Source organism: Dama dama, chromosome 5, assembly GCF_033118175.1.
Source record: "Dama dama isolate Ldn47 chromosome 5, ASM3311817v1, whole genome shotgun sequence".
Taxonomy (NCBI): domain Eukaryota; kingdom Metazoa; phylum Chordata; class Mammalia; order Artiodactyla; family Cervidae; genus Dama; species Dama dama.
The window spans coordinates 41,670,331-41,683,744 of record NC_083685.1 but is presented as its reverse complement, the minus strand read 5'-3'; the positions used below and the strand labels follow the sequence as shown (position 1 = coordinate 41,683,744).

General features: G+C 38.1%; 1 protein-coding gene across 15 annotated transcripts in view; it reads left to right on the top strand.

Moving 5' to 3' along the window:
• Positions 1-13,414, top strand: part of MFSD8 (major facilitator superfamily domain containing 8) — an 85,204-nt gene that overhangs the window by 63,783 nt on the left and 8,007 nt on the right. For 7 of the 15 annotated variants that reach the window (XR_009692877.1, XR_009692876.1, XR_009692875.1 and 4 more), the window contains 3 exons: positions 149-216; positions 7,707-7,826; positions 8,508-8,579. The exons of 1 other annotated variant lie outside the window; for it this stretch is intronic. The gene's annotated coding sequence lies outside the window, so the exon portion shown is untranslated. The remainder of the gene's footprint in view (positions 1-148; positions 217-7,706; positions 7,827-8,507; positions 8,580-13,414) is intronic. 7 more of the 15 variants (XR_009692870.1, XR_009692871.1, XR_009692879.1 and 4 more) reach the window with 7 other exon arrangements.

Here is a 13,414-nt window from a genome sequence, read left to right as displayed (position 1 = left end):
CGAACATGACTGAGTGACTAAACAACAATAATGTTACATTGTCTGGGTATATTACAGTTTATTTATCCAGTTACCTGCTGAAGGACATTTTAGTTGCTTCCCAGTTTTGGCAGTTGTGTGTGAAACTGCTCTAAATGTCCTCTTGCAGAAATTTCCAGCTACACATTTTCAACTCCTTTCAGTAAATACCAAGGAAAGCAATTTCTGGAGCATATGGTAAGAGTATGTTTTAATTTTCTAAGAAACTTTCAGACTCTTCCAAAGTGGTTGTACCATTTTTCATTCCCACCAGCAATGAGTTAGGGTTCCTGTTGTTCCACATCCTCACCAGCATTTGACCGTTATCATTGTTCTGGATTGTAGCTGGTGTAAGAGCTGTGTAGTTGTATCTTGTTTTTATTTGCATTTCCCTGATGCTGTATGTTGTAGGGCATCTTTTCATGTGGTTATTTGCCGTCTGTATGTATATCTTTGGTGAGATAGCAGTTGAACTCTGACTTTTTTTTTTCTTATTGTTGAGTTTTAAGAGTTCTTTGTATTTTTAAAAATTCCTTAATTAATTTACTTGGCTGCCCTGGGTCTTCATTGCTGTGTGCATGCTTTCTCTAGTTGTGGCATGCGGGAGCTACTCTTGGTTGCGGTCCTCAAGTTCTTCCTTGCAGTGGCTTCTTTTGTTGCAGAGCACAGGCTCTCAGCTCATGAGCTTCAGTAGTTGCAGCTCTTGGGCTCTAGAGTTTGGGCTCAATACTTGGTAGTGCATGGCTTAGTTGCCCCACAGCATGTGGGATCTTCCTGGACCAGGGTTTGAACCCACGTCCCCTGTAACAGCAGGCAGATTCTCTTCCACTGTGTTACTAGGGAAGTCCCAAGAATTCTTTGTATTTTGGATAACAGTCTTTTAGCAGTGTTGGTTTTGCAGCATCTTCCCAGTCTGTGGCTTATCTTATTATTCTTGATGATGTCTTTCTTTAAAAAAAAATTTTTTTTTTCACTTACTTATTTTTGGCTGTGCTGGGTCTTCGTTGCCGCGTGGATTTATCTCTGGTTGCTGCGACTGGGGCTGCTCTGTTTCAGAGTTTCAGTGCTCAGGTTTCTTGCTGCAGTGACTTCTCTTGTGGCTGAATAAGGGCTCTAGGGTGCGCAGGCTTCAGTAGATGTGGCACATGGGCTCAATAGCTGTGGCTGCTGGGCTCTGTAGAGTAAAGGCTCAAGAATTGTGGTACATGGGCTTAGTTGTTCCTCGCCGTGTGGGATCTTCCTGAACCAGGAATCGAACCCATATCTCCTGCATTGCCAGTCAGATTCTTTACCACTGAGCCACTAGGGAAACCTGATGATGTTTTTTGAAGAGCAAAAGTTTTTCATTTCTTGAAGAAGTCCAGCTTATCGATTATTTTTTTCATGGATTGTGGCATGGTGTCGTATTTAAAAAGTCATTGTCATTCCCAAGATAATCTTAAGTTTTTTCCTGTGTTATCTTCTAGGAGTTTTACAGCTTTATTCTTAGGCTTATAATCCATTTTGAGTTAGTTTTTGCATGTGGACATCACAGAGACATGACTGAGTGAGCGCAGGGAGACACACACACACACCCCACCCCACCCAGTTGTTTTATCACCCAGTTGTTGAAATGACTATCTTTTGCTTCATCCTATTGCCTTTGTTATCCTGTGTCAATGATTATTGGCTGTATTTCTTTGGTTCTCTTTCCGGGCTGTCTATTTTTTGTCATTGATCTACTTGTCTGTTCTTTCATGAATACTGCACTGTTTCTAGATTGCTGTCGATTTATAGTAACCCTTAATTGTCCTCCAACTTTGTTCTCCTTCAGTATTCCATTGGCTATTCTGAATCTTTTGTCTCTCTGGCACACAGTTTAGAATCAGCTTATTGATAGCCATAAAATAACTTGCTGGGATTTTTATTGGGATTGCATTGAATCTGTAGATCAAAGTTAGAATAAAACTGACATCTTGACAATATTGAGTCTTCCTATCTGTGATCATGGAATATATCTCCATTTATCTGGTTCTTCTTTGATTTCTTTCATGAGAGATTTGTTGTATTCCTCATATGAATCTTGTACATATTTGTTAGATTTATACCTAAGTATTTCATTTTGGGGGTTGCTGCTGTAAATCGCATTGTATTTTTCATTTCAAATTCCACTTGTTCATTGCTGGTAAATAGGAAAGCAGTTGACTTTGTATATTAACCATGTATCCTGCAACCTTGCTATAATCACTTACTAGTTTCAGGAAGCTTTTTTATTGTTGTTGATTTGCTCGGTTTCCTAAATAGATGATAGTATCATTTGCAAACAAAGACAGTTTTATGTTTTCTTTCCAAACTTGTATACCTTTTATTTCATTGTCTTGTTTTATAGTATTATTAGTAATTCCAGCTTGATGTTGAAAAGTCATGATGGGAGGAGACATACTTGCCTTGTTCTGATATCAACAGAAAGGCTTCTAGTTTCTCATCATTAAGTATGATGTTAGTTGTTGGGTTTTTTTTATTGATGGTCTTTATTGAGTTAATGGAAGATTTCCTGTACTGCTAGTGAGAGTATTTATCATCAGTGGATGTTAGATTTTGTCGAAAACTTTCTCTGCATCTATTGATATCATCATGTAATTCTTCTCTTTTCACCTGCTGATGTGGTGGATTACATTAATTTTTAGCTTTGTATACCTGCAATAAAATCGCAGGAATTGGTCCTGAAAAGGAATTGGTCCATTTCATCTAGGTTATCAAATTTGCGGGTATAGAATTGTTCAAAGTATTTTTTTATTATCCTGTTCATGAGATCTGTAGTGATAACTTACCTCTATCATTTCTGATATTGGTAACTTGTAACCTTTTTTTCTTAGTTAGCCTGAGTAGAGTCTTACGGATTTTATTGATCTTTTCAAAGAACTAGGTTTTGGTTTTGTTGATTTTCTCTATTGATTCTCTGTTTTAAATTTCATTGATTTCTCTATTATTGTTTCTTTTCTTCTGCTTACTTTTGATTTAATTTGCTCTTTTTTTTCCCCCTAGTTTCCTAAGAGGGAAGCTTAGATGATTTTATGAATGTGTGTATGTATCTGTTTATGGGTTTATTTTGTTTTTTCTTTTCCATTGTGGTTTATTATGGGATATTTAATACAGTTTCCTGTGCTGTGCCATAGGACCTTGTTGTTTACCCATTCTATATATAGTAGTTTGCATCTGCTAGTTCTAAAGGCCCAATCCATCATTTCCACACTTACTCTCCCCCTTCACAACCAAAAGTCTGTTTTCATGTCTATGAGCTTGTGTTTTGTAGGTAAGTACATTTGTCTCATATCTTAGATTCCACATATAAGCAATATCATATGGTATTTGTCTTTCTTTTTCTGACTTATTTCACTTGGTATGATAGTCTCTAGGTTCATCTGTGTTGTTGCAAATGGCTTTATTTCATTCTTTTTTTAATGGCTGAGTAATTTTCCATTGTGTATGTCTTCCATTTCGATTGTGGATATCTTTTTTATCCATTCATCTGTTGATGGATATTTAGGTTGTTCTCTTGTCTTGCCTGTTGTAAATAAGCGCTGCTATGAATATTGGGATGCATGTATCTGTTCAAATTAGAGTTTTGTCCAAATATGTGCCACTGAGTGGGTTGCTAGATCATCTAGCAACTCTACTTTTGGCTTTTTGAGTAACCTCCATAGTGACTGCACCAATTTACACTCCCATCAACAGTGTAGGAAGGTTCTCTTTTTTCACAACCTCTCCAGCATTTGTTAATTTGTAGACTTTTTACTGATGGTCATTCTGCCTGGCCTTAAGTGAAACCTCATTGTTGTTTTGGTTTGTATTTCTCTAATAATTAGTAATGTTGAACATTTTTATCATGTGCCTTTTGGCCATCTGTATGTCTTTTTTGGAGAAATGTCTGTTTAGGTCTTCTGCCTATTTTTATTGCATTGTTTTGTTATTGAGTTGAATGAGCTGTTTACATATTTTGGATAGTAAGCCCTTATTGCATCATTTTCAAATATTTTTCTCCCATTTTGTAGTTTGTTTTGTTTTGTTTATAGTTTCCTGAGCTGTGCAAGAGCTTATAAGTTTGATTAGGTCCCATTTGTTAATTTTTGCTTTTATTTCTATTGCCTTGGTAGACTGATCTAGAAAACACTGGTATGATTTATATCAGAGAATGTTTTGCTGTGTCCTCCTATAGGATTTTTATGGTGTTGTGTCTTATATTTTAAGTCTTTAAACCATTTTGAGTTTATTTTGTATATGATGTGAGGGAGTGTTCTAATTTCCTTTATTTACATGAGGCTGCCCAGCTTTTCCAACACCACTTGCTGAAGAGACTGTTTTCTCTCCATTGTATATTCTTGCCTACTTTGTTGTAGATTAATTGACTGTAGTGTTTATTTCTGGACTCTCTATTTTGTTCCACTGATTCATGGTCCTTTTTTGTGCTAATACCCTTCTGTTTGATTACAATAGGTCTTTGTAGTATTGTCTGAAGTCTGGGATGGTTATGCTTCTTGCTTTGTTCTTTTTCCTCAAGATTAGTTTGTCAATTTTGGGTCCTTTATGGTTCCATATATAAACTTGAGGATTATTTATTCTAGTTCTGTGAAAAATATAATGGGTATTTTGATAGGATCACTTTAAATCTGTAGATTGCTTTTGATAGTATGATGGTTGTAACAATATTAATTCTTCCAAATTACAAGCATGGAGTGTCTTTCGAATGGAGTGTCTTTCCATTTTCCTTAAATCATCTTCAATTTCCTTCCTCAGTGTTTTATATTGTTCTCAGCATATGGGTCTTTTACCTCCTTGATCAGGTTTATTCCAAAGTATTTTATTTTTTTGATGCCAGTTTAAAAGGGCTTTCATTTTTTTTTTTTTTTGCTTTCACTTTATGTTATTTCATTGTTCGTGTAAAGCAATAGGGCTGATTTCTGTATTTTAATCTTGTATCCTGCTACCTTGCTAAATTCATTTATGGGTTCTAGTAGTTTTTGTGTAGTCTTTAGGGTTTTCTGTATTTTAGCATCATACCATTTACATGTAATGATAATCTTACCTCTTCACTTCCAATTTGGATACCTTTTATTTCTTTTTTTTAATTGCTGTGGAGAGGACTATGTTAAATAGAACTGATGGGAGTGGGTATCCTTGTCTTACTCCAGAATTTAGCAGAAAGGATTTCAGTTTTTCACCATTGAGTGTTATGCTGGCTGTGGGTTTGTCATAAATGGTTTTTATTATGTTGAGATATGTTCCCACTGTACCCACTCTGGTAGGAATTTTTTTTTATCATGACTGGATGTTGAATTTTGTTAAATGCTTTTTCTGCATCTGTTCAGTGTGGTTTTTGTCTTTTCTTTTGATGTGGTATATCACACCGATGGATTTGCATGTATTGAACCACGTTGTGACTCTGGGATGAATCTTACTTGGGCATGGCGTGTAATCTTTTTTACGTGTAGGTGTTGTTGGGTTCAGTTTGCTAGTATTTTGTTGTGAATTTTTGCATCTACCTTCATCAAAAATACTGGCCTATAGTTTTCGTTACTGGTAGTGCCTTTGTCTGGTGTTGACTTCCCTGATGGCTTATATGATAAAGTATCTGCCTGCACTGTGGAGGACTTGAGTTTGATCCCTGGGTTGGGTGGATCCCCTGGAGAAGGAAATGGCTACCCACTCCAGTATTCTTGCCTGGGAAAGCCCTTGGGCAGAGATCCTGGTGGGCTATGGTCCATGGGGTCTCAAAGAGTCAGGTGCTACTGAGTGACTAACACTTCCACTTTGTATGGTGTTGGTATTAGGGTGATGGTGGCTTCATAGAATGACTTTGGGAGTCTTCCCTCCTTTTCTCTCTTTTGGAAGAGTTTGAGAAAGACTGGTGTAAGTTCCTCTTTGTATGTTTGGTAGAATTCCCTAGTGAAGCCATCTGGTCCTGGACTTTGGTTTGCAGAAACAGTTTTTTTCTTTTTTATTACAGTTAAGTTTGGCTTTCTACTTAACTGATTTCTTTCTGCTGTATGTGTTCATTTCTAAGAGAATGGTGTTTGATGTCTCCAACTGTGATAGTGGATTAATCTATTTCTCCTTGCTGTTGTATCAGTTTTTGTCTCACACAGTTTATGCTCTATTGTTATATTTTATACACATTATAAATTGTTACTTCTTCTCAGAGTATTCACCCCTTTATCGTTATGTAATGTGTTATTTTCCCCTTTATCCTATAACTTCCCTTACTTGAAAGTCTGCTTTGTTAGAGATTAATATAACCTCTCCTGCTTTCTTTTGACTAGTGTTAGCATGTTATATTCTTCTCAATCCACTTACTTTTGATCTATTTGAGTCTTCATATTTTAAGTGGGGTTTCTTGTAGATAAGTTTAGATGAGTTTTCCTTCTGACAACCACTTGCCTTTGAACTGGTGCATTTAGATCGTTGAACTGCAAAGTAATTATTGATATATTTGGATTAATATTTACCATATTTGTTACTGCTTTCTGTCGTCTTTGTTCTTTGTTCATCCATTTTTCTTCCACTCTTTTTCGGCCTTTTAATTAGTCATTTGATTCCATTTTCTCTCTTTTTTTTAGTATATCAGCTATACTTTTTTTAAAAAAACATTTTTTTAGTGGTTTTCCCAGTTTGCACTATGCATTGACACTAATCTAAGTACATTTTCAAATACCACTACACCATTTTGCTGTAGACTGAATATTTGTGTCCCTCCAAATTCATATGTTGAAACCTTACGGTATTTGGAGATGGCACTTTTGTGTGATGATTATGCAGTGCAGGTGGAGACCCTCTGAATGGGACTAGTTCGCTTGTAAAAGAGAACTAGAGTTCTTCCGTGCCTCTTACACCATGTGGAGACGAAGTGAGAAGACAGCTGGCTCTGAACCAGGAAGCAGTTTCTCACCAGGCACCAAATCTTCTCAATAACTTCTTTTAACATTTTTTGCAAGGCATTTTTTTCCAGACTTACTTTGAATAATTTCAAATTTACAGAAAAGCTACAAAAATAATAAAGTTCTCTACCAGTGACCTCACTGTGTGTCCCCAGGTGTGCTATGTATCCTTCAGGACCTGTGAATAATAAACCTTGCTGTTTCTTTTTTTTTTCCCTCAGAGTTTCCTGACGTTTATTGCTGAAGGCCTCTTGGCAGTCATAAGGGCCACAAGGGCTGGTTCAACCACAACAGGGGTTCTGAAAGGGGAAACGTCCCTGTGTGGGACTCACTCACTTCTAGGCCATGGAAGAACACTATTGATATGCCGATGTTGGTGCAAAACACACACTCTTTTCTTTCTCCTTTTTCTTTTTGCATTGTTTGTTTGTTTTACCGCCGCACTGGAGCTTCATTGCTGCATTCATTCTGCATTCATTGCTGCATTGCTTCATTGCCTTCTCTGGTTTTGGTGAGCAGGCTGCTCTCTTGTTGCGGTGCATGGGCTTCTCACTGGTAGATGGATTCATTTTTTAAAAAATCTTACCATATATTATTGAAGTATAGTTGACTTACAGAGTTTAAGGTGCACACAAGGTGATTCAATTATACATATACACACATATTATTTTTGAAATTATTTTCCATTATAGATTATTACAAGATACTGACTATAGTTCCCTATGCTATACAGTAGACCTTTGTTGCTTGCTGCATATCTGTTTTCTTTTTAATTAGAAATCCAGCATTCTGTTCAAAGTGGAACAAGTCAAACAAGTGGAACAAGTGGAACAAGTGGAAACAAGTGGAACAAGTCAAACAAGTGGAATCAAAATGTCATAAATTTTTTAGGCAAAAGTTCATAAGTTTTCTAAAATATATATATTATATATTACTATTTATACATATGTATACAAAAGCTTTTCTATTATGTATGATAAAAACTCGAGAAAGAACATTAAAAAAAATAGAAATTGGAAAACATAAATGAAATGGGAGCACTGACTGTGAAATAGAAATAGTGAAACAAACTAGATAAAAGTAAAATATAGTCCAGTTGTTTTTAAACACTGCTGCTCATTACAAATATATCTGAATCTTTGGAGAAAAAAAAGGCAATACCTGGGCATTTGTATTTTTCAAAAAAAATTCCAAGATTATTCTGATAAGAATCTGGAGTTTAAAAAGTGATTACAGATTTTTCTATTAAATTTATAAATTTTGGTGACATAAAATTATATTATTTTTCTGTTGACCCATCATGTAACAGTGGTATTAAGTAATAGTTACATAATCACAGTAGTAAAAGATGTTTTATCGGTTTTCACAATCAATAGCGAAACAAAAAATAAAGATAATTATAATTGCAAGCCATAATGAGAACATGATTAACCTAACAATATAATTACATACAATATGGGGGGTCTAGCCAAGTGATGTGGTACGTAGCAGTGAATATATGCACATGTTTTTGAAATATTTATGTTGATCCTCAATATTCCCTCTCTTACTCTCTGTCTCTCTTTTTAACCTTGCAAGGGTTGGGTTCTCAGGATAAATGCTCACAGTTGAAGTAAACGTCCTCAAGTGGCTCACGTGTATCTGTCCATGGTGGGTATGAAGTGTGCGTGGTTTTTCAATCAGGACCGTGGTGTGTTTTATGAAACTAACCTTTTTATTTGTGATCTGTGACTTAGTAGCTACTCTTACTATAAAGCAAATGATGAATGAGGACAGGCAAAGTGAGTTTTCATGGCTGCTTGTTTGAGGATGTGAATAGGCTCTCTTGGGCAGCTGGGATCATTTGTGTACACACAACAGGCCACCAGGCGCTTCCCTGGCTCCAGTGCTAAAGAATCTGCCAGCAATATAGGAGACATGGGTTCGATCCCTGGGTCAGGAAGACCCCCTGGAGGAAGAAATGGCAACCCACTCGAGTATTCTTGCCTGGAGAATCTCATGGGCAGCGGAGCCTGGTGGGCTGTGGTCCATGGGGTCACAAAGAGTCGGATACAACTGAAGTGACTTCACTTGCATTTACACACGCACACCACAGGCCATGAGGCCTGAGTGCCAAATTTCCCTTACATGACATCATTTGCCTCTGCTCAGGATACGTTTGATTTTTGTGCAGTGTTTGTTGTAGAAAAACTAACATGGGTAAACTAACTTACTCTACTACTTATATTAAAATATTCCAGTTGACTTTATGATGTAAGAAAAGTTTTCATTTGGTGAGTTAATCAATTAACAACTACAAGGAGTGTCTTTGTTGACAAGGATACAGAGAGCTGGGAGAAAATGCTATCGTTGATTAGTTACATATATGCTTAGGTGTGTGGAGTATGTAGCATATGTGCTAACTGTTACATAGCACCTTTATATAGCTCCTATTATATTCTAAGTGCTTTGCTGAGTCATTCAGATGTGTCTCCATCTATTTACCATGAAGTGATGGGACCAGATGCAATGATCTTTGTTTTCTGAATGTTGAGCTTTAAGCCAACTTTTTCACCCTCCTCTTTCACTTTCATCAAGAGGCCTTTTAGTTCCTCTTTGCTTTCTGCCATAAGGGTGGCGTCATCTGCGTATCTGAAGTTATTGATACTTCTCTTGGCAGTCTTGATTCCAGCTTGTGCTTCATCCAGCCCAGCGTTTCGCATGGTGTGCTCTGCATGTAAGTTAAACAAGCAGGGTGACAGTACACAGCCTTGACGTCCTCCTGTCTCAGTTTTGCACCAGTCCATCGGTCCATGTCTAGTTCTGTTGCTTCTTAACCCTCATATAAATTTCTCAGGAGGCAGGTAGGTGGTCTGATAATCCCATTTCTTTATGAATTTTCCACAGTTTGTTGTGATCCCCACAGTCAAATGCATTAGTGTAGTCAATGAAACATGTTTTTTTCTGGAATTTCCTTATTTTTCTTGTGATCCAATGGATGTTGGTATTTTGATCTCTCCTTCCTTTGCCTTTTTTAAACCCAGCTTGTAATTCTGGAATTTCTCAGTTATTGTGTTGTTGAACCCTAGCTTGAAAGATTTTGAGCATTACCTTGCTAGCATGTCAGATTAGTACAGTTGTGCCGTAGCTTTCACGTATTTTGGCATTGCCCTTCACTGGGACTGACCTTTTCCAGTCCAGTGGCTGCTGCTCATTTTTCCAAATTTGCTGGCATATTGAGTGCAGCACTTTAACGGCATCATCTTTTAGGATTTGAAATAGCTCAGTTATTATTCCATCACTTCCGCTAGCTTTGTTCATAGTAATGCTTTGTAAGGTCCACTTACCTTCACACTCCAGATGTCTGTAGGTGAGTGATCACACCATTGTGGTTATCCTGGTCATTAAGATCTTTTTTGTATAGTTCTTCTGTGTATTCTTGCCACCTCTTCTTAATAATCCCTTCTGCTTCTGTTAGGTCCATACCATCTCTGTCCTTTATGGAGCCCGTCTTTGCATCAGATGTTCCTTTGGTATCTCTAATCTTCTTGAAGTGATCTCCAGTCTTTCCCATTCTGTTGTTTCCCTGTTTCTTTGCATTGTTCACTTAAGAAGGTTTTCTTACCTCTCTCCTTGCTATTCTTGCTATTCTTATCTCTCCCCTTGCTATTCTGCATTCAAATGGGTATATCTTTCCTTTTCTCCTGCCTTTAGCCTCTCTTCTTTTCTCAGCTATTTGTAAGGCCTCCTCAGACAACCATTTTGTCTTTTTGCATTTCTTTTTCTTGGGGATGGCTTTGGTCACTGCCTCCTGTAGAATGTTACAAACTTCTGTCCATAGTTCTTCAAGCAGTCTATCAGATGTAGTTCCTTGAATCTATTTGTCACTTGCACTGTATAATCATAAGGGATTTGATTTAGGTCATATCTGAATGGCCTAGTGGTTTTCCCTACTTTTTTCAATTTGTTCCTGAATTTTGCAATACGGAACTGATGATCTGAGCCACAGTCAGTTCCCGGTTGTGTTTTTGCTGACTGTATTGAGCTTCTCCGTCTTTGGGTGCAAGGAATATAATCAATCTGGTTTTGGTGACATCACCATCTGGTGATGTCCATGTGTAGAGTTGTCTCTTGGTTGTTGAAAGAGGGTGTTTGCTATGACCAGTGTGTTCTCTTGGCAAAACTGTCAGTCTTTGCCCCGCTTCATTTTGTATTCCAAGGCCAAACTTGCCTGTTACTCCAGTGTGTCTTGACTTTCTTGCATTCTAGTCCCCTGTGATGAAAAGGGCATCTTTTTTTGGTGTTAGTTCTAGGAGGTCTTGTAGGTTTTCATAGAACTGTTCAACTTCATTTTTTTGGCATTAGTGGTTGGGGCATAGACTTGGATTACTGTGATACTGAATGGTTTGCCTTGGAAACAAACAGAGATGATTGTGTCATTTTTGAGATTGCACCCATGTACTGCATTTTGAACTCTTTTGTTGACTGTGAGGGCTGCTCCATTTCTTCTAACGGATTCTTGCCCACAGTAGTATGTATGATGGTCATCTAAATTAAATTTGCCCATTCCCTTCCATTTTAGTTCACTGATTCCTAAAATGTCAATGTTCTCTCTTGCATCTCCTTTTTGACCACTTCCAATTTACTGTGATTCATCGACCTAATGTTCCGGGTTCCTGTGCAAGTGTTCTTACGGCGTTGAACTTGACTTTCACCACCAGACACACGCACAGCCGGGCATCGTTTCCAGTTTGGCTCAGCCTGGTCATTCTTTCTGAAACGATTTCTCTGCTCTTCTCCAGCAGGATGTTGAACACCTACCGACCTGGGGGGGTTCGTCTTTCAGTCTCATATCTCTTTGCCTTTTCATACTGTTCATGACGTTCTCAAGGCAAGAAAACTGAAGTGGTTTGCTGGTCCCTTCTCCAGTGGACCACATTTTTCAGAACTCTCCACCATGCTCCCTCGGTCTTGAGTGGCCCTACATGGCATGGCTCATAGTTTCATTGAGTTTCACAAGTCCATGATCCATATGATCATTTTGGTTAGTTTTCTGTGATTGTGGTTTTCATTCTTTCTGCCCTCTGATGGCTGAGGATAAGAGGCTTGTGGAAGCTTCCTGATGGGAGAGGGTGGCTGTAGGGAAAATTGGGTCTTGCTCTGGTGGGCAAGGTCGTGCTCAGCTAATCTTTAATCTGTCTTTCTGGTGATGGGTGGGGCTTTACTCCCTTCTGTAGTAGGCATAGAGAGGTCGAGTAACTTTATCCAGGTCACATAATTAGTAAGTGGCCAAGGCAAGACTTGAATCCTGGGCGTCTAGCTTCAGAGTTTAGATGCTGAACCAGTGTGTCAGATTGCCTTTCTGTGTATTTATTATCCCATTTTGATCAAGAGAGAGTACCTGGATCATACTAGTTAGTAAAGGCCTCACATTCTTTTCCTGGTCTAGGATGCAAGAAGTGGTCTTCACTGTGATGCTTACTAAACATAAGTTATAAAGGTGTCTATCACCCTTCTTTCTCTCCAGGCTAGTAAAAATTTAGGTTCTTGACCTTGCAAAATGTGATGACTTTTTCAAACAAAAGGGTAGGCCCCAGGGTGAATAGATGCTCATTTTGCTGACAGTTTACCTGAAGGTGACAGGGAAAGTTGAAGACAGTGGTATAGTGTAAAGTGTTCCAAGCTCACTATTTGCTCTAAGTTACGTGACACTTTTTTTCTTTCAAGCAATCATTAAGTGCCAGGGCTTTCTCGGTGGCTCAGCCAGTAAAGAATCTGCCTGCAATGTAGGAGATCTGGGTTAGACTCCTGGGTCGGGAAAATACCCTGGAAAAGGAAGTGGCAAGCTATCTCCCATTCTTGCCTGGGAAATGCCATGAATAGAGGAGCCTGGTGGGCTACAGTCCATGGGGTTGCAAGGAGTAGGTTATAACTGAGCAACACTATTAAGTAGTAAGTGCTTAACTGCATCATTTCATCTTTTCATCACAACAGTCCTAGCAGGTAGGGGTTTATCTGCTTTACACACACGAAGAAACTAAGACTAAGGGAGATTAAGTAAATTTTTTGTTTAACTCCAAAGTCTATTTCACTGGTATCAGAAATTTTCAACTTCTTTTGTTTTTGTTGCTGCTGAATACTAAAAGTTTAATGAAAATCCCAAAAAGCAAAGCAGTGGTAGTGAGTTCCCAAAAGTTATCCTGTCAGGTTCATAACTGTCCTTTCCCAAAGCCATCCCTGACTCTTAATTCTTCACAGATCACATTTGGGAAACCACTGAATGTCAACTGCACTTTTTCAATTTAAAAATACCTGACTTGGGGTGGTTGACGGGTTGATGTCTTCTTTTACAGGAAGATTCCTAGCCTGGGGACATTCCCTAGCCACTTAAAGACAGACTCCCTTTTTAATTCAAGACATAGAAAGAAGTACACCTTCCTTGTCTGCAAGGTTTTCAGACTTCTCCAACACTAGGTTGTTTTCCCAAATTTCATTTGAATTTGTAT